Here is an 18,734-nt window from a genome sequence, read left to right on the forward strand (position 1 = left end):
GGAATTGATCTGCAATGAACAACATGCACCTTCCCATGCTGCACACATGGATGTGAGTGTGAAATATATGTGTGTGTATATATGTATGTATGTATGTATGTATGTGTGTATATATATATATATATATATATATATATATATATATATATATATATTACACATATATGTGTGTGTGTGTATATATATACACATATATGTATATGATGTAAATAGTGCAATAATTTTACAAGAGCACCATGCACAGATGCATATATAGTGCATTTACACACATACCCGTTTATGACAAGATGGTGAGAAGTACAAGGTGATCAAATACCTATCAGATGGTGATGGTGTTGATGCCAGTGTATCCTCCGGTGCTGATAATGATGACGGTAATGGTGGCCCCGCTGATGTATCGGATGGTCCTCTCGGCTCACCTCTGCTTCGCCTCATTCCCTGACATTCCGCTTTCATTCACACAGTGGGCAGTACCTTCATCGCTGAGAGACGTCCCTGGTAGCCAATCCAACGCGCCTCTCGCTCTGGTCTTATCATATATCGACCAATAAGGAAAGGAAGCACGGGCGAGCCACCACTCTAGCTGTCTACAGTGACAGTTGGCTGAGCGCCTAGATAAAAGGCACAAATGTTAGTGATAGACGTGATGTCACCGCAACCCCGCCCATTTATGTTAGACAAGGTGCGAGATAACGCAACAGGCCAACAGTCAGGGACTAGTCACGTGGCCAGGTGTTTGAGGATGGGGAACTGGCTGATGACAGGGTGCACAAGTCTTGTTAAGGGAGGAAGTAAATTTACGTACAGTGAGGTAATCATTTATTGGTAAATACCATGAGCCCATAAAAACAAATATAGCTTGTGCACAACGGAATAAAGGGTGGTGTCACAAAGTCTCTTTGAACACGGCTGTTGTTTAAAGGTTTAATTAAAGAGAAAAAGCTCATTCTCTGCATTTACTCTCTGAAGATGCTGCGTGCAATGTGAGTCACAGGGGCATATGCCGCACCACCATCCGGTCCAGTACCATAATGGGCTACCCTGGGCCCAGCCACTGGGCTACCTTCATTTTTTTCACTTTGAAATGTTCCTTATAGGCCGTTGAGCTCAGTCTTGCCCCCCTGCTAAAATTTGACAGCCAGTCCCTGCAACAGCCGGGATGCTTGAGGACACAGGCGAACGAGTAGCGCAGTTGCCTGTGTCAGTACCCCCCTTCTTGAGGAGGGGTACTGACACAAGCCAGTTTCCTAGGGAATTGCTTGAAGACTTCCACGATGAGTTTGTTCACGTGTAAATTTCTCAGCGGAACCCAGGAACATTCCTCCTGGCCGTAGCCCTTCCAATGTGCTAGGTAATGGACTTGTCCTTATACCCTCTTAGAGTCAAGATTTTTTTCCACCCCAAACTCTTGACAGGCCAAGGTCTCCGTGATCGACGTGATCTAAACGTACATGAGGTGATGACAGGCCTTAGAAGAGATTACTGGACGGTGGTGGGTATTTTCGTGGACCTAGGAAGCTTCACTCTAAAAGCTACAGGTTTGACTTGCTTAGAGACCACAAAGGGTCCAATAAACCTCGGCCCAAACTTTCAGTTGGGCTGTTGGAGTCTGATGTTCCGTGTAGAAAACCACATCCTGTCACCAGCTTTGAAAGCGTAGGGACTGCACAGAAGGTCAGCAAAAATTTTTGACTTAAAGGAGGCCTGGCATAAGGCAAAATGGACCTTCTTCCATACCATTTTAAGGCAACCAGCAGTAGAAAGGACCTCAGGTAGACATGTTGTAGCCATGGAAGACAAGGAATTAGCCCTAAGGTAGAACCCGAAGTTGCAGAAAAATAGAGAAACTTGGGTGGGTGAGTGACAGTCATTATTGTTGACAAACTCTGCCAGAGTCCGGGCACACTTAAGCTTGATCAGAGGGACAAAGTGGGCCATCTTGCTAAACCGGTTACCCAGATGGTATTATATCCTGATGACCTAGGTAAGTCCACAATAAAGCCCATGGACAGATGTGTCCAAGGTCTAACAGGAACGGGTAAAGGCATTACTGAACCAGAAGGACATCTTCGGGAAGATTTATTTTTGGAGCAGACCTTGCAGGAGAAAATGTATTCTCTTATGTCATTAGACAAAGATGGCCACCAAACCATACAGGACACATTTTTAATGTTTTTAGTAATACCATGGTGTCCGGAGGTTTTGTTGTCAAGAGATTCAGAAAAGACAGCCTTGCTTAGTTGGCCCGGAACAAAAAGTCTGTTGATCGGAGTCTCCAGAGGAGCCAGATGTTGGAATTGATGGAGAGCAATACCCAAATCTTGGGCTTATGCGGCAAGGATGGTAGAAGCGTAAACAATGGGAAGAGGCTCCGTAGCAGGAGACTGACAAGAGACAAAGCTGTGAGACAGGGCATCAGCCTTCACATTTCTAGAACCCAGGCAAAAGGTGATGATAAACTTGAAGCGAGTGAAAAAAAGGGCCTACCATGCTTCCCTGGAGTTCGGTCTCTTGGTAGATTCAATATAAGAGGGATTCTTGTGATTGATTAACCCCAAAATAACATGTGTTGCACCTTCAAGCCAGTGGCGCCACTCCTCGAAAGCCCACTTAATAGTTAACAATTCTCGATTGCCCACATCATAGTTGGCCTCTGCGTATGAGAATTTCCGGTATAGGTAGGCACAAAGGGTGAGGGCGATGGTCGCGTAGATCCTTCTACGATAAGATTACTCCAGCAGCTACATCGGATGCATCTACTTCAACCATGAAGGGCAAATCTGGATTGGGATGCCTAAGGACAGGAGCCGATATGAAAGCTCCTTTACAAGGTAAGGCAGTAATAGGAGCCACAAGGACGGAAAAAGAGCTGATAAATCTTCTATGGGTCATTCCATGTCAGTTCAACCGGGGGTGTCCACCACCCATCTCAGATTTGTTTGAAATTTTTTTAGTTAAGAGAGGATGTCAAAACAACTATTTCTGCCAAATATCACAACTGTTTGACAATTAGTTGATTAAATATTGATTTTTCAATTTATTAAATAATTTACTCATCGCAGCTTCTTTATCCAGTTTATTGGAAGTATCACGGTTGTTTATTAAGGAATCACCACAAAATTTGGACCCCTGAGGTAACTCTTCCTGCCGAATTGAAAAATACGAACCAAATTACTTTATCTGCCTCACATTTTGTGTTACGCCAAAAACGCAATTTTTTCGAATAGAATTAAAAATGCTAGGTTCAATCAACATTAGGGACCCCATTTTTGAGGGGGGTGTTTAAAAAAGGTATACATTACTAGCACAAAAAAAATCAGCAGGGTACTCTGTTTCATAGTGGAGAAAAAAAATAATGAAGTTGATGCTCGATTACTGTTGTACCGCATACATAATTAACACAAGAAACCATGAAATTTAAAACCTTTAACATAACTTAAGTCCATAACTGAAGTTGAGTCAACAATCTCATTAGTTTTCCTTTGTTTGGAAGTTGTTTTAACGGTTTGTAATTTTCCTTAAAGTGTCAGCAGAAAGTGTATACTGCCTTCCAGTACTTCCTTGGATAGTAGGCACTTCCGTTACACAGAGGACGTGAATAAAAGGAACAAAACACTTATGTCTTGAAGGCCAGGACAGCACATTTGTTGATTGGTTTCGTTTCATGAAGTGTATCAGCACATCTTGTTCCTCCTCATTACATTGAATGATATACGCAATGTATCAGATGTTATACACTGCTGCTATGTATGTTCCAGGTTGCGGATCACTTTTGTCTACATTTTTTGTGACTGTGGTCATAGTGACACTAGCTCTGGTTCCTGCTGTCTTTATGACAAGAAAGGATTACAGCATGTTTTCTGAAATTTTTCATAGCTTTTCATGATGGTAGCAGACTGAGGTTCCAGGATCATTGGTTGTCAGACAGTTGAGATATTTGGCAGAAATAGTTGTTTTGACATCCACTCTTAACTAAAAAAAATTCAAACAAATCTGAGATGGGTGGTGGACATTTCATTTTTTTAGGGTGATCTGATGTGGAATGACCCCTATAATAGTTGGAAAAGCCCAAAAATCTTTGGATGGCTTTCAGATTAGTGGGACGCACCCAGTCCTGGAAGGCTTGAACCTTGCTGGGATCCATGGCAGAACCATTAGGTGATATTATGTACCTGAGGAAGGTGACCTTTTGGACCTCAAATTCGCATTTCTCGAGTTTGGCTTAGAGATGGTGTTGGCAGAGCTTGAGAAGAACCTTCTGTACATGCAGATGGTGTTGGGCCAAGAACTGGGAATAGATTAAAATATCATCAAGATAGACTACAACAAAGGAGCCCAGGAATTCACGCAGGATGTCATTAATCAAGTGCTGGAAGATGGCTGGTGTGTTGCTAAGGCCAAATGGCATGACAAGGTATTCATAGTGACCTGTTTGAGTGTAGAAGACAGTTTTCCACTTGTCTCCTTCCGGATAAGATTGTAAGCTCCGCAAAGGTCAATCTTGGTAAAGATCTTGACTCCTTTGAGCTGATCGAAGAGAACAGAGATCAGCAGGAGAGAGTACCTACCCATGTATGGGGTAATTTTATTAAGCCCCCATACATGGTCTCAGGCTTCCATCCTTCTTGGCTACAAAGAAAACTCCTGTTCCTGCTGGTGACCTTGAAGGCCTAATAAAGCCTTTATGTAGATTCTCATCCACGTATGACTCCATAGCCTTGGTCTCAGGAATAAAGAGTGCATATAATCTACCCTTAGGTAACTTCAAACCATGGATATGATGAATGGCACAATCATATTCCCAGTGTGGAGAAAATGTATCCACCTCTTTTTTAGAAAAGGCATCCTGGAAATCTCTATAAGGAAAAGGTAGCAGCTCAGAGCAGGTTTGTGGTAGGGTCAAACAAAAGGAGGAACAGAAAAAAACTCCTTTGAACAATCTCCTCTTTACTCCAATCGATAACAAAGGTTATGGAGGGAAAGCCAGGGATGACCCATAATTAGCAGCAATGAGTGGCAGTGTATCAGGTACAGCATCAGAATGAAATGGAGGGGGTGTGAAGAACAATCTTGCCTCCAGCCAGAGGATTTCTATCCATTCCATACACAGAAATATTCTAGCTGGGTGGGCTGGATGCCCAAAATCTTGCCAAAAGCTAAGTCCAAAACATTTCCAGCAGCCCCACAGTCCAGGAAGGCGGATATGGGAACGGTATATCCACTGACAGATATCTGAGCTGGAATAAATAACGAATTCTTGGAAGACATTATTTGCAGGCCTAAGTGAACCCCTTCCATACACACTGGTCTGGTCTTTTCCCGCTTTGTTGGGACATGCACAAAAGAAGATTCTGCAGTATAAGCAAAGTCCCAGGGAGCGTCTTCTGGAGCTCTCTTCAGGGGACAGGCGGTAACCCCCAACTGCATAGGCTCAGCCGTGTCACTAGAGAAAACAAAAGGATCAGATTGTACAGAGGAGTAGGGAGATATCTTCATCTTCCCGTGACATCTTCTCGTGTCCTGTCATGTCTTTTGCAACATTCTGTGTAAGTCCCCACAACATTACTCACACTCATCTGTGCTACATATGCGTATTACCTCATGTATTTGTGATTTGCTAAACAATAATAACTACCTTTCTAACCCAAATCGGTAATGCACAATAGTTTTCAGGAGGTGGTGCAATAGAGGAATAATTTTATTTACTTACTAATTTAAAGTTGGGCAAATAATAGAAAAAGAGGGGCTGTTATACTTTTCTGAATAACTGCTGGTCTCCTAACAAGAATGGTGCCTAACTTGTACTGCTTGACTTAGTGAAAATGGATGCCAGGAGTACAGATATGCACCTAATACTTTTATTTACATAAATATGTGTTTTTTTGGGAATCACAAGTGAGCAAAAGATCATAAATAAAAAGGTATTGCTTATTGAAAGAGGGGCTCCCCAATTTGAAATGTCGGTACACCATTGTATTTTGCAAATGGCGGACAGATATTTGGTTCTTTAAAGAACAGCCCATATGTATTTACATAAATATTGTTATGGGTGGGTGGCTGTTCGGTCATCATAATTGATCACAGACAAGAAATAAAAAGACTTCCCACATCTAGTTAAAATATTTTTAATGTAGATTGAATTATTTGATTTATTAAACTTAAAATGAGGGTTCCCACATTTATTTCAGAGCTAGAGGGGGTGAGCTCTGAGCTCTTCTAAGGGACATCCCCTTTCTCCTATATACTATGTTGTTACTAATTGCCTTCTGATCAAAAACAATCAGCAGACAATATCTAAACAGGAGCTCCCGCATTTAAAAGAATCATCATCATCATCTATTTATATAGCGCCACAATTCTGCAGCGCTGTACAGAGAACTCATGCACATCAGTCCCTGCCCCATTGGAGCTTACAGTCTCAATTCCCTAACATACATACATACATACATACAGAGAGAGACTAGGGTCAATTTTGATAGCAGCCAATTAACCTATCGGTAGGATTTTGGAGTGTGGGAGGAAAGTGAAGCACCCGGAGCACACCCACACAAACACGGGAAAAACATACAAACTCCACACAGCTAAGGCCATGGTTGGGATCATACATAGTCCCTGTCTATTTTGGAACCAGGGGTAAGATATGAGTTAGTTTAGAGACTTCCCCTCTTATCTACTCTAATATTGTGCCTTGTCTACTGGTCAAAAAACAATCAGGAGGTAATAATTTAACAGAACACTCGTTTCAAAAAGGGGATTTTCAAATGAGGTGCCCCCAAGTGGTAATAAGGGATTCTATTATAATTGTATATATTTATTTTTATTGAAATTTATAATTATATGAAAATAACACTACTATAGTGCTAACATAGTATCACCCAGATCCTTTCGGCTTTCTTCATACATGTCTATAATGGACAGATCTAGAGTTCAGCTGTAAGGGCATATGGTTGCATATGTTATTGTTGGCATATGGTGCTTATTGCACTTTTGTCATTTAGTACTTAAATCACTTTTTTATTTTTGTTATGTTTAATTAGTTTCGATTAATATTATCATATATCTATAATTTATTTACTGATTTTTGGCGTCTGAAAACTCCTTTGCCTTTTTACATTTCTTCTTTTTTATTATCTTTAAATAATCCTTGACACTTGTGTCATTTTGTAGACTATGATATAATTTGAGATAATCTCACCATCATTGGATTTGTATAAGCCAAGGATTCTGGTCAAGTATAAATATTCCAAATTGTGTAGGTGCAATAGAAGGAAATCATATACAAGTCCCAATGTCTCTATGTAGTTGTTCTTGGCTTTATAATTATAATAGTACTTCTTAAATACCTGTTATTGGACATTAAATATATAATATATCTGTTATTGGACATGGAATATATAATAGTATATTTAAACAAAAGATTTCAATAACATGATTCCTGTGCTGAGCACCAGCAAACGGGACATACTTCCCAACTTTTCAAACCACAAGATAAAACTGTCTACTGGTGAGACAGAGCCCTCAAATTGGGTCTGTTCCACCTAAATCAGGGCACTTGGGCGATGTGAATAACCTTTAGAGTGATATCATATAAACACTATTCATACCATGTTGTAGCATCTAATTACTCGAAATTTCATTATTTTTATGATTTAATCAGAGCGTATGTCACACAAGCAGTTTTTAAAATACTAATAACATCATTCCAAGTATCCACTGTGCTTAATACTCAAACACTCAAGCTTAAATGCACTGTATTTCCTCACACCCTATAACACAGATTGTTTATGCACTCATTATAATCTGTGAGATATAAAAGCCGTGCATTTTTCCAATTGCAACAAAAACAATGTAAAAATTGAACCACTCATTTGTTACGAGTGGCAGGGAGCCGCCGCTCGTTCCTACCTGCGTCCCGGTTGTTGTCATGACAACAGCTGGGACGCGTCCCGGCAATGCTGACAGTCGGGCGCATGCGCTCTAGCCTAAACACATGTGGGGCTAATTAGTTAATTTATTAGTCCACTCCTGGGGGGTCATTTACTCTCTCTCCTCTCTCTTGTGATTGGTCCCTTTCAGTATTTAAGGCAATGAGGGCTTAGCCTCCCTGTTGGTTATAGCTTTTTATTCCCTGTGGATAGCTGACCTGCTGAGTTGCTGACTCCTGATAGATTTCCTGTTTTGACCTTGGCTTTGTTTTGGACCTGCTTGAACCCTGATTGCCCTGACCTCTGCTTGTTATTTGGATATCCCTGCTTGCTGCCAGCCCTGACCTATTGGTCTGTCTTTGACTTCTCTGCTTGCTTCGGTCCCCTGACCTTGGCTTACGTCTGACCATCTGTTATCATCTGGATTGCTTCCTCCGGCCCTGCCGCTGCGGTTTTGATAATTAACTTGCACTACAATAGAGTGAAGACCTGGGGGCATCTGAGTACCTGTGAGCACATCAAGCTCTACGGGAAAGGTGGCTGCTATAGGCGAAGACCTCTACCGCTAGTTCTGTAAGTTTATTACGAGACCGGTCAGCTTAACATTATAACCGGCCATAATTACAAGGAGGAACTCGCTTGGATTGATGACAGCGGGACCAGTCCAACTCCAGCCCAGGTTCTGGCTGGCCAAATTCAGACCCTGTCCCAGATGGTGCAGGGACTATCGCATTGGCTATCTGCGCAGGAAGAAGCTTCCACAACTTCACAAGTCACTTTGGCACCTGCGACAGAACCCAAATTAAACTTGCCAGACCGGTTTTCTGGGGACAGAGCTTTGGTACGGAATTTCAAGGAGAGCTGCAAGCTATATTTCCACCTGAGACCTCGGTCTTCTAGCTCAGAACAGCAAAGGGTCGGTATCATCATCTCCCTCCTCCAGAGTAATCCTCAGTCATGGGCCTTTAGTCTGGCTTCAACGAGTCCAACATTGCAGTCGGTGGATGTTTTCTTTAATGCTTTGGGTCTGCTCTATGATGATCCGGATCGAGTGGCCTCAGCTGAAGCTCATTTGAGGGCCTTGGAGAAAGGCTGACGCTCTGCTGAGGAGTACTGTGCTGAATTTAGGTGATGGTCTACTGACAGCGAATGGAATTATCCAGTGTTATGCAGCCAATTTCGCTTAAGGTTGTCAGAAGGGATCAAAGATGCTTTTATGCAGTATCCTTCTCCAACATCTCTGGAGACCCTCATGCAGTTCCCCATCAAAATTGACAGGCGGATCAAGGAGAGGAAAGTGTAAAAAGAGGTACCATCTTTTCCTTCTGCGGTTGTTACCGCATCTATGGACAGTGAAGAGCCCATGCAGTTAGGAGCATACCATCTTTCTTCTGAGGAAAAGAAAAGAAGATGGACCCAAGGTCTTTGTCTGTAATGTGGTATCAAGGGTCACTTTTCTCGCTCCTGTCCTAACAAATCGGGAAAAGAGCAAGCATGGGGAATAAGGGGGAAGTTCGCATAGGTCTGCATATCATCTCCTCCACAAATGCAGTCTTAGTTCCTGCGTGCATCACTCACGGTGCTTCTTCTGTTGCTGTCTCAGCCTTTCTAGATAGCGGTGCGGCTGGCAACTTTCTTGACATCGGATTCACTCATTTTTCCGTGATCCCTTCTTTGAAGCTTGATTCTGCTATCACTGTCTGTGGCTTGGATGGACGTCCATTCCCTGGCGGCAAAATTGTTTATGAAACACCTCTGCTGCAGTTAACTGTGGGGGCTCTTCACTCAGAAACCCTGTCATTCTTCCTCATTAATTGTCCATCCGTTCCATTAGTATTAGGCCATCATTGGCTCTCCCTCCACAACCCTGTAGTGGATTGGGCTGAAGGGGAGATTAGTCAATGGAGTTCCCACTGTTCGCAGTCTTGTTTAATATTGCCCCTCCGGATTCTGCAGCCTGAGTCTGAGCAGCTTACTCCCCAATACCACGAATACCTAGATGTGTTTTTTAAAAAAGCGGCTGTAAGGAATTACTTTGATATTTGCACCTCTGACTACTAGAGGTCTCTGTATTGGCAAACTTGCCCTTAGATTTGCCCTTATCCAAGATGGCCAGTTTGGAATCAGAGAGAAACCATCTTGGATCCTGTTTCCTGTTTGGGCCTATAAATGGCACTTCCTGGTTCAGACATATGCTTGAGTATTCTGCTTGCTCAGCTCCTGCTACCTGCTACTCTACCTTGCATCTGTGACTACCTGCTTGTGTACCATCCCGGAAAACGTCTGACTACTCTCTTGTGTACCGACCCGGCAAACGTCTGACTACTCTCTGTATATCTACTCGGCTATTGGGCTTCAGATAATACCACCAGTATCGTCACAGGATACTCAAGCCTTGAAATGGATCCCGCCAAAATTATACCTATTAAGCGGCGCGTGGCAAGTTTAACCGCCATGCTAATTGAATGCCAGGCAGAGCTGAAATTCCTGAAGGACAGTTTTATGACTCTCGAGTCACAGGTTAAGCAAGAGTTTCAAGTTATCTCACAAAACACTTGTGACGCACATAGTGGTTTCCAGGAATTTCTAATTAGACTCAGGGCCGCTGAGAGGGGGGGGGGAGCAGGTACATTTTACCCGGGCCCGGACTGGGTCCACGCGTGCTGATTTGTAATTTTATTTATTTTTTATTTTTTTCTATTTGGCGTTTTTTTGTGAATAATTTTTTATTTTATTTTTTCGCGGGGGGGGGGGGGTCGTCGTTGGCAGGGGGAGCTGGAAAGAAAAAAAGAAAAAAGATTCATACTCACGTGATCGGCGCTGCGTCCCTTCTTCCTCTCTTCTTCATTCACACTGACTGCCGGGCGTGACGTCATCAAGTCATGCCCGTCAGTCAGTGAGGAGCGCCGGACAAGACCAGAAGAAATAAGAGAAGACAGAAGAGAAGAAAAGAAAGAAGGTAAGTAAAGAAGCGGAGAGGCAAGGGGAGGGAAACAGAAATGGACAGTGCTATAAAGAAGAGGGAGTAAAAAAAAACAGGGGAGAGAGGCAGAGAGTAAAAAAAAAAAAGGGGGAGAGAAGCACTAATTAAAATAAAAAGGGGAGAGAAACACTAATTAAAATAAAAATGGGAGAGAAGCACTAATTAAAAAAAGGAAGAGAAACACAAAAAAAAAAAGGGGAGAGAAACACTAATTAAAATAAAAATGGGAGAGAAGCACTAATTAAAAAAAAGGAAGAGAAACACTAAAAAAAAAAAGGGGAGAGAAGCACTAATTTAAAAAAAAAAAGGAGAGAAGCACTAATTTTTTTTTAAAAAAAGGGGAGAGAAGCACTAATTAATTGGTGCTATTTTGTTTGTAGGGTGATGGTGGGGCAATTTAATAGTGGGGACTATTAATTTAAGATGGGCTGGTTTGGGGGCTATTGAATATGGGGGTGAGTTTAGGGAGAATGAGGTCTATTTATTAAATGTGACTATGAGTTATTAAATGGCAGCAATGATTGCGGGAAATAGGTATTGCTGTTTGCAGGAAGGGAATAGGTTTATTTATTAAATGAATACTATTATTTTAATGTTGGGGCTGGAGGAAGGCTTAATTATTAATCGTGGGTGCTATTGATTTAACGCCGGGGCTGGCTGTAATTTTCTAAATGTAGCCATTTTTTCCCCCAAATAGGTCCTTCAACATTCCAGGATCCGGACAATCCGCAACTAAAGAAAGCAGCAGTCACAGGTGGTGAAAGTGAGAAGAACAGGTAGGAGAGAGCAGCAGAGTGTGTGAAATATTGTGATTCTAGTAGGGACAATGTAAATTTTTGGTGAGTGTTGTGCCCAATGTTAGGTACAGGCCAAGGCTAAACTGTGTACACATGACATTCTTTGTATACTACACTGTGGTGCTAGATGTCTTAAAAGTCAGGAGTGCTGGGACATATGTGACGCTCTGGTGAATTCAGGACCTAGTGATTTTGATGCTAGCCACGCCCCAATGGCGCATTGTCACGCCCCCAAATGTATGACCACACCCCCGAACATTTTTGCACCGCAGTTAGCCTAGCTACGCCCCAACAGCGCATTGCCACGCCCCTGAATGCACGACCACACCCCCGAACATTTTTGCACCGCCGTTAGCCTAGCCACACCCCAACAGCGCATTGCCACGCCCCTGAATGCACGACCACACCACGAACATTTTTGCACCGCTGTTAGCCTAGCCACACCCCAACAGCGCATTGCCACGCCCCTTAATGCACGACCACACCCCCGAACATTTTTGCACCGTCGTTAGCCTAGCCACGCCCCAACAGCGCATTGCCACGCCCCTGAATGCACGACCACACCACCGAAATTTTTTGCGCTGCCTCATGGCGGCGCAAAAAGATTTGGGGGCTTACTCGACTATGAGGGGGGCCCCAAGAATTTGTTGTACTCGGGCCCTGGATTCCTCTTGGCAGCCCTGATTAGACTGCCTCAACATGAGGAACGTATCTCAGAGTTGGAGAAGGGGTCACCACAAGTGCCTGTAATGGCACCATCCCCTGCTGCTCTCCCTCTCCCACCAGCTCGGTTTGGAGGAGACCCTCAAAAGTTCTGCGGATTTATCAATCAAAGCCAGCTGCATTTCCAACTGTATGAGTCCCATTTCCAGTCTGAAAAGTCAAAGGTGCGGTGTATGCTTTTGCTACTTAAGGACACCACCCTTGCATGGGCTTCTCCTTATATTGAAACTTCTAGTCCAATATTAGAGAAATTTGATGACTTCCTCAAAGTAATGAAACAAACCTTTGATGATCCAAACCAGAAAGATACTGCTGAAAAAACATTTTTGAAATTACATCAGGGGAGACGTTCAGTTGTGGTATATACTGCAGATTTTTGAAGATGGGTCCTTGACACTACTTGGAATTCTGAGGCGCAGCTATCTGTCTACCGTAGGGGACTTTCTGAGACCATTAAAGATGAATTAGCCGGAGCAGAGGCACCAACTGAACTTGAGCCTTTCATTATCCATTGCATTCGAATTGATGCTCGACTGATTGAGAGACGACAAGAAAGGAAGGCCTTAACCTGGACATACCCCAGTTATCGAGAACCCACAACTTCAAACTATTATGGGAATTCTGAGGTAAAATGCACTAAAGAATTTGAGTCTGAACCCATGCCCGTAGACACACTTCACATTGTAGTTCTAATGAGAGAAGGGAGCAACAACGTCAAGAGAACTTGTGCCTTTATTGTGGCAAACCAGGACATTATGTCTCAAATTGTCCTAGAAGACCTCAGAAGAAAGTGGGTAGCTTAGCAGATGCAGACTTTTCAGACCAGGAGTCTGTGATTTCCGACATTCCTCAGCATGTGAATGCAATTATTCCTTGTCTCTCCTCTTTAGCATCAACTGAAAAGAATAAGGGAAATAATAACTCACATTTCTCAATTCCAATTCCAGATCAGTGCACACTGCATTTCCAGTACAGCAATGGTGGACTCTGGTGCGAACGGCAATTTTATGGACATTATGTTTGCTAAGAGAAATAAGATTGAATTTAGAGAGAAACTGATAACAGTGTTAATGGAAACTGAGGATGGTTCTCCTTTGAACTCTGGTCCAGTTACTCATGAAACCGAACCCCTGGACCTCGTAATTGAGCCAAACCATCATGAGACTCTGACTTTCTTACTGATCTCTTCTCCCCAATTTCCTATTATTCTGGGAATTCCTTGGTTGGCTGCAAATAATCCATCTGGGAATCAAAAATGATTTCTTTTTCACAAGAAACATATGCTTCGGAGACTAAACTTGGATCCTCTGTTGAAGAGGTGAGCAAGTTATATAATTCCCCTCCTCATGTTTTGGACCAGCTACCTCCACAATATAAGGACTTTTCTGAAGTCTGTAGTAAGAGGAATGCTGACAAATTACACCTCACAGACCCTATGATTGTCCTGTGGATTTGTTACCTGGGGCTGCTATACCCTTTGGACGTATTTATCCATTAACCGAGCCAGAGTTAAAGGTCCTCAAGAATTATGTGGGTGAAAGTTTAGAAAAAGGTTTTATTCGTCCTTCTACATTTCCAGCAGGTGCACCTATTTTCTTTGTGAAAAAGAAGGGTGGTTCATTACGACCATTTATTGACTATAGAGCGTTGAATAAAGTGACAATCAAGAACCGCTATCCACTCCCACTTATTTCAGAATTACTGGAGAGGCTTCACTTAGCAAGAATTTTCACAAAATTAGATCTACGAGGGGCATACAATTTAGTTTGCATACGATCTGGCGATGAATGGAAGACTGCCTTTCGATGTAAATATGGACATTTTGAACATCTGGTGATGCCCTTTGGACTGTGCAATGCTCCTGCTACGTTCCAACATTTCATGAATAATGTTTTTAAAGATCTAATTGACCAATTTGTTGTCATTTATCTCGAGGACATACTAATTTTCTCAAATTCCCAAGAGGAGCATCAACAACAAGTTCGAACCGTACTGGAATGTCTTCGCAGACACTGTTTGTACATAAAGTTGGAGAAATGTGAATTCCACCAAACACAGATTCAGTTCTTGGGCTATTTCATCTCACCTTAAGGTTTGAGAATGGACCCTAGTAAGGTCCAGGCTATAGTAGATTGGCCAGCTCCAAGAAATGTAAAAGAGGTACAAAGGTTTGTAGGGTTTGCCAACTTCTACAGACGTTTCATTAAAGACTTTTCCAAGATTGTGACACCGATTACTCAACTAACCAAGAAGGAATCGTCTTTCCATTGGTCTCCAGAAGCTGAAGGGGCTTTTTACTACAGATCCAATATTAATATATCCCAAACCAGAACTTCATTTTATCCTTGAGGCAGATGCATCAGATTTGGCAGTAGGGGCAATATTATCACAGAGAATAGGAAAGAAGATGTTATTACATCCACGCGCTTTTTTTCTCTCGTCAAATGACTGCTTCAGTAAGAAATTATGATGTGGGAAATAAGGATCTATTAGCCATTGTGGCTGCATTTACTGAATGGAGACATTTGCTTGAAGGTACTGTACATCAAATTACCGTGCTTACTGACCACTGGAATCTAGAGTTTGTTCAGTCTGCAAAAAGACTTTCTCTGCGACAAACCGGATGGAGTTTATTCCTAAATCATTTTGATTTTGTTATCTCTTATAAACCTGGATCCCGAAATGGGAAAGCTGATGCTCTATCCAGAGCATAAATGGAAGACTCACCACAGCTTGATCCGGAAAAGACAATCCTCTCTAAGTCAAATTTCTTGGGAGCTATTGGCACTGGTGAGCTGTTGTCTGACATCAAGGAGGGTTATAGAACTGATCCTTTTAGAACCCCTACAGATTTACACTTGACCTATCGAGATAACTTTTGGAAGTACGGACATTGCTTGTATGTACCAGAAGCAGCACGATTAAGAGTACTGCAATTTGTCCATAACTCTAAACTGACAGGCTATAAAGGTGTTTGGAAGACTCATTAATTATTACCTCGTTACTTCTGGTGGCCGAATTACAAGGAGAATGTCAATAGATTTGTATCATCCTGCAGTACTTGTGCCCGGTTTAAGACTCCCTGCACTGCTCCACTTGGACTCTTACAGCCTTTGCCAGTTCCTTCTCATCCATGGGGTTCAATCTCCATGGATTTTATTGTGGATTTACCATCATCCAACAGTATGACTACAATTCTGGTGGTTGTAGATCGACTCACAAAAATGGCTCATTTTGTGTCCTGTCATGGAGATCCTTCTGCAAAAGAAACAGCAGAATTACTAATCAAGGAAGTGTTTCGTCTATATGGAGTCCCTGATGATGTAGTCTCTGACATAGAAGTACAATTTACTTCACGTTTTTGGAAGCAGTTTTGTAGTGCTCTTAATATTAATATCAAATTATCAACCGCTTTCCATCCTCAATCCAATGGACAGATAGAACGCACCAATCAGACTTTAGAACAATACCTACAGTGCTGCATTTGCCATCTGCAAGATGACTGGACTAACGTTCTGCCAATGGCAGAGTTTTCGTACATCAATTCACAACACTCATCCACAAGATAAAGTCCTTTTTATGCCAATTTGGGGTATCATCCAAATAGTTTGACTAAGGCACATGCTTTGGGATCCCTGATTAGGAAAGCCATTTAAGTTGTATTGTATGGAGGCTGATGGTTGTGCAGCAGGTGTCTTGACACAGAAACATGGTGACGCTAGCAGACCGGTAGCATACTACAGTGCACAATTGATTGGCAAAATCACTCCCAACGTGTTTAAGAATTGTAGCAGCAACTGCTCTTCTGGTAAGTAAGAGCGAAGATGCAGTATTAGGACATGATTCAAATGTCTATACACCACATGCAGTATCTGCTCTGTTAAATTCAGCTCAAACCAGACATCTCTTCAGCAAGGTTCACAAAGTGGGAACTAGCTCTGATGGCACCTGCAAACATAACAATTAAACGGTGCAATACTTTAAATACAGCTACATATCTGCCATATGTGCCTCAAGATGCACAAAGGTTGGAAGGAGAGGAGACTAGAGGTGAATTTTGCAGGTATACCGATGCACATGATTGTATGGAATATCTGAACCAGACTTATACTGCGAGACCTGACATATGTGACACGCCCTTATAATAAGTGGATTTTACATTTTACACGGATGGGAGTTGTCATAGACAGACAGACACACAGGAACCGGTTATGCTGTTGTAGATGATGAGGATGTTATAGAAGCTGAACACCCACCTTGGCCCACCTCAATCAGCCCAAGTGGCCGAACTTGTGTGAGTTGGCAGAGGGTATACACTGACTCTAGGTACGCCATCGGGGTAGTACATGATTTCGGGGCCCTTTGGCATCTTAGAAATTTTATTACAGCAGCAGGCACACCAGTAGCACATTCACATCACATAAAAGGACTCTTGACAGCGAAACAGTTACCTAAGGCAGTAGCCATCATCAAATTCAAAGCTCACACATACGAAGAAGACCCGGAGTCAGTGGGCAATAGCAGGGCAGATGAAGCTGCCAAGTGGGCAGTAGGGTTATCTGTAAATGTATCAACTGACAAAATGATGTTTTTTTCAGACGACAAACACACATAAATTAACTGAAATGCAAGGTTTGTGTTCCTTACAGGAAAAGGCAGTCTGGAAGGCCAAGGGATGTGGTCAAGAGTGCTCTGGACTCTGCAGAGATAGACAAGGTAGACCCGTGGCTCCCAGGGCATATTGCCTAGGCCTGGCTGAGGCAGCACATGGTCTGACTCATCTAGGTAAAGAAGGTATGTGTAAGCTGGTTAGAGCATACTGGTGTGCACCAGGCTTTTCTTCTCAAGACAGTAAGAAGGCAATGTCTTACTTGTTTGAGGAAAAATGTCAGGAAGAAAATACCAACTGAGCCATCCCATATCCCTCCTACATACGGACCTTTTGAGGTAATACGAATTGACTTCATCCAATTACCACCTCGCAGGAATTTCAAATATGTATTAGTTTGTACTGATGTATTTTCTAATTAGGTAGAGGCATTTCCAGCTGCCACTAATACTGCTGATTTTACTGCTAAGTATGAATATGTATGCAGATAGGGTATCCCTAGAATTATAGAAAATGATAGCAGAATTGATAGCAGACTTCATACTCCTTACCGACCACAAGCCAGTGGTAAGGTGGAAAGGGTAAACGGTACCGTTAAGAACAAGCTGAGTAAGATAATGGCTGAAACTGGATTGGCGTGGCCAGAAGCTTTGCCACTAGTCAGTCCTCCATAGCATCAAAACCACTCCCAGACCTCCTCTTAATCTGTCCCCCTTTGAGATACTTTTAGGCAGACATTCTCATTTGATCATAGGTCCACAGGACGATTTAAAGTGCAATAATGAAGTGACTGTGCATATCTCAGAAAAATGAGCAAACAGCTAAAACAACAGGAACAGTAAATCCAGCGATGCCAGTTCAACAGTAATTTGGATTTGGGTGGGCATCCTCTGAAGGATTATCACTTCCTAGTTGGTGAGGTCTTAAACCAAACAGAGTGCTGTGTGTGCTCTCATGTGCTTCAGGGACAACATAATGTAGGACTAGTACCATTCCCACTAAAAATCTCTGAGGTCTTTGAATTACGAGGAGGGAGGTCCATAGACGGGAGATATAATATCACTAGATCCCCTAGTCTAAAGCTTCGCCAATATTCCTTAGATCGGTCTTTGTTTTGTCTAAATATCTCACATGTAAAGAGACTAGAGAATTGGAAACCTGATCTACCTGATCAGACAATGGCTCGCCGCACTGGTATTGATGGGAGACTCTCAAGATCACCAATAACCAGGAATAGTGATGGACATCATAGAAGAGGGCATATGAACAAACATAGGAGAGTATTCATTGGGAAAGTTCCTCTAGGTTATTGTCAAAATGTTATCCATGCCGAAACATGTCTTGAACAGATGGTGACAATAGGCATGGGGAGTTTTGTCAAACTCTATGTAATATTATCAATTATCGTACTGTACCTTATGTCCTCCCAGATGATGTGCATTATGTTTGTGGAAGAAAGGCTTACTCCTGGTTAACTCCGAGTTTTAAGGGTTTATGTTTTCTAGGTAAATTGGTTCCCGACGTTATGACCATTACACATGATGAAATGATTGATATTCATAGAACTACATCACCTCCATACGTACACACAAAGTATGAACACCGTGGCAAAAGAGTTATGATTTCTGGAGAATAATCTGTAGCTACTAAGTTAATTAGTGAAACTACAGGTTTTCAAATAATAATGGTTGCATTAG

At 42.3% G+C, this 18,734-nt stretch overlaps 1 protein-coding gene across 2 annotated transcripts in view; it reads right to left on the reverse strand.

Annotated features, from left to right (window-relative positions):
* SLCO4A1 (solute carrier organic anion transporter family member 4A1) overlaps positions 1-456 on the reverse strand; it is a 62,141-nt gene extending 61,685 nt beyond the window's left edge. The window contains exon 1 of one of the 2 annotated variants that reach the window (XM_075176739.1): positions 317-456. The gene's annotated coding sequence lies outside the window, so the exon portion shown is untranslated. Of the gene's footprint in view, positions 1-273 lie in introns of both variants that reach the window. The other variant, XM_075176740.1, reaches the window with a different exon arrangement.
* Positions 457-18,734: the final 18,278 nt, after the last annotated feature.

Source organism: Mixophyes fleayi, chromosome 6, assembly GCF_038048845.1.
Source record: "Mixophyes fleayi isolate aMixFle1 chromosome 6, aMixFle1.hap1, whole genome shotgun sequence".
In the NCBI taxonomy this organism is placed as follows: domain Eukaryota; kingdom Metazoa; phylum Chordata; class Amphibia; order Anura; family Limnodynastidae; genus Mixophyes; species Mixophyes fleayi.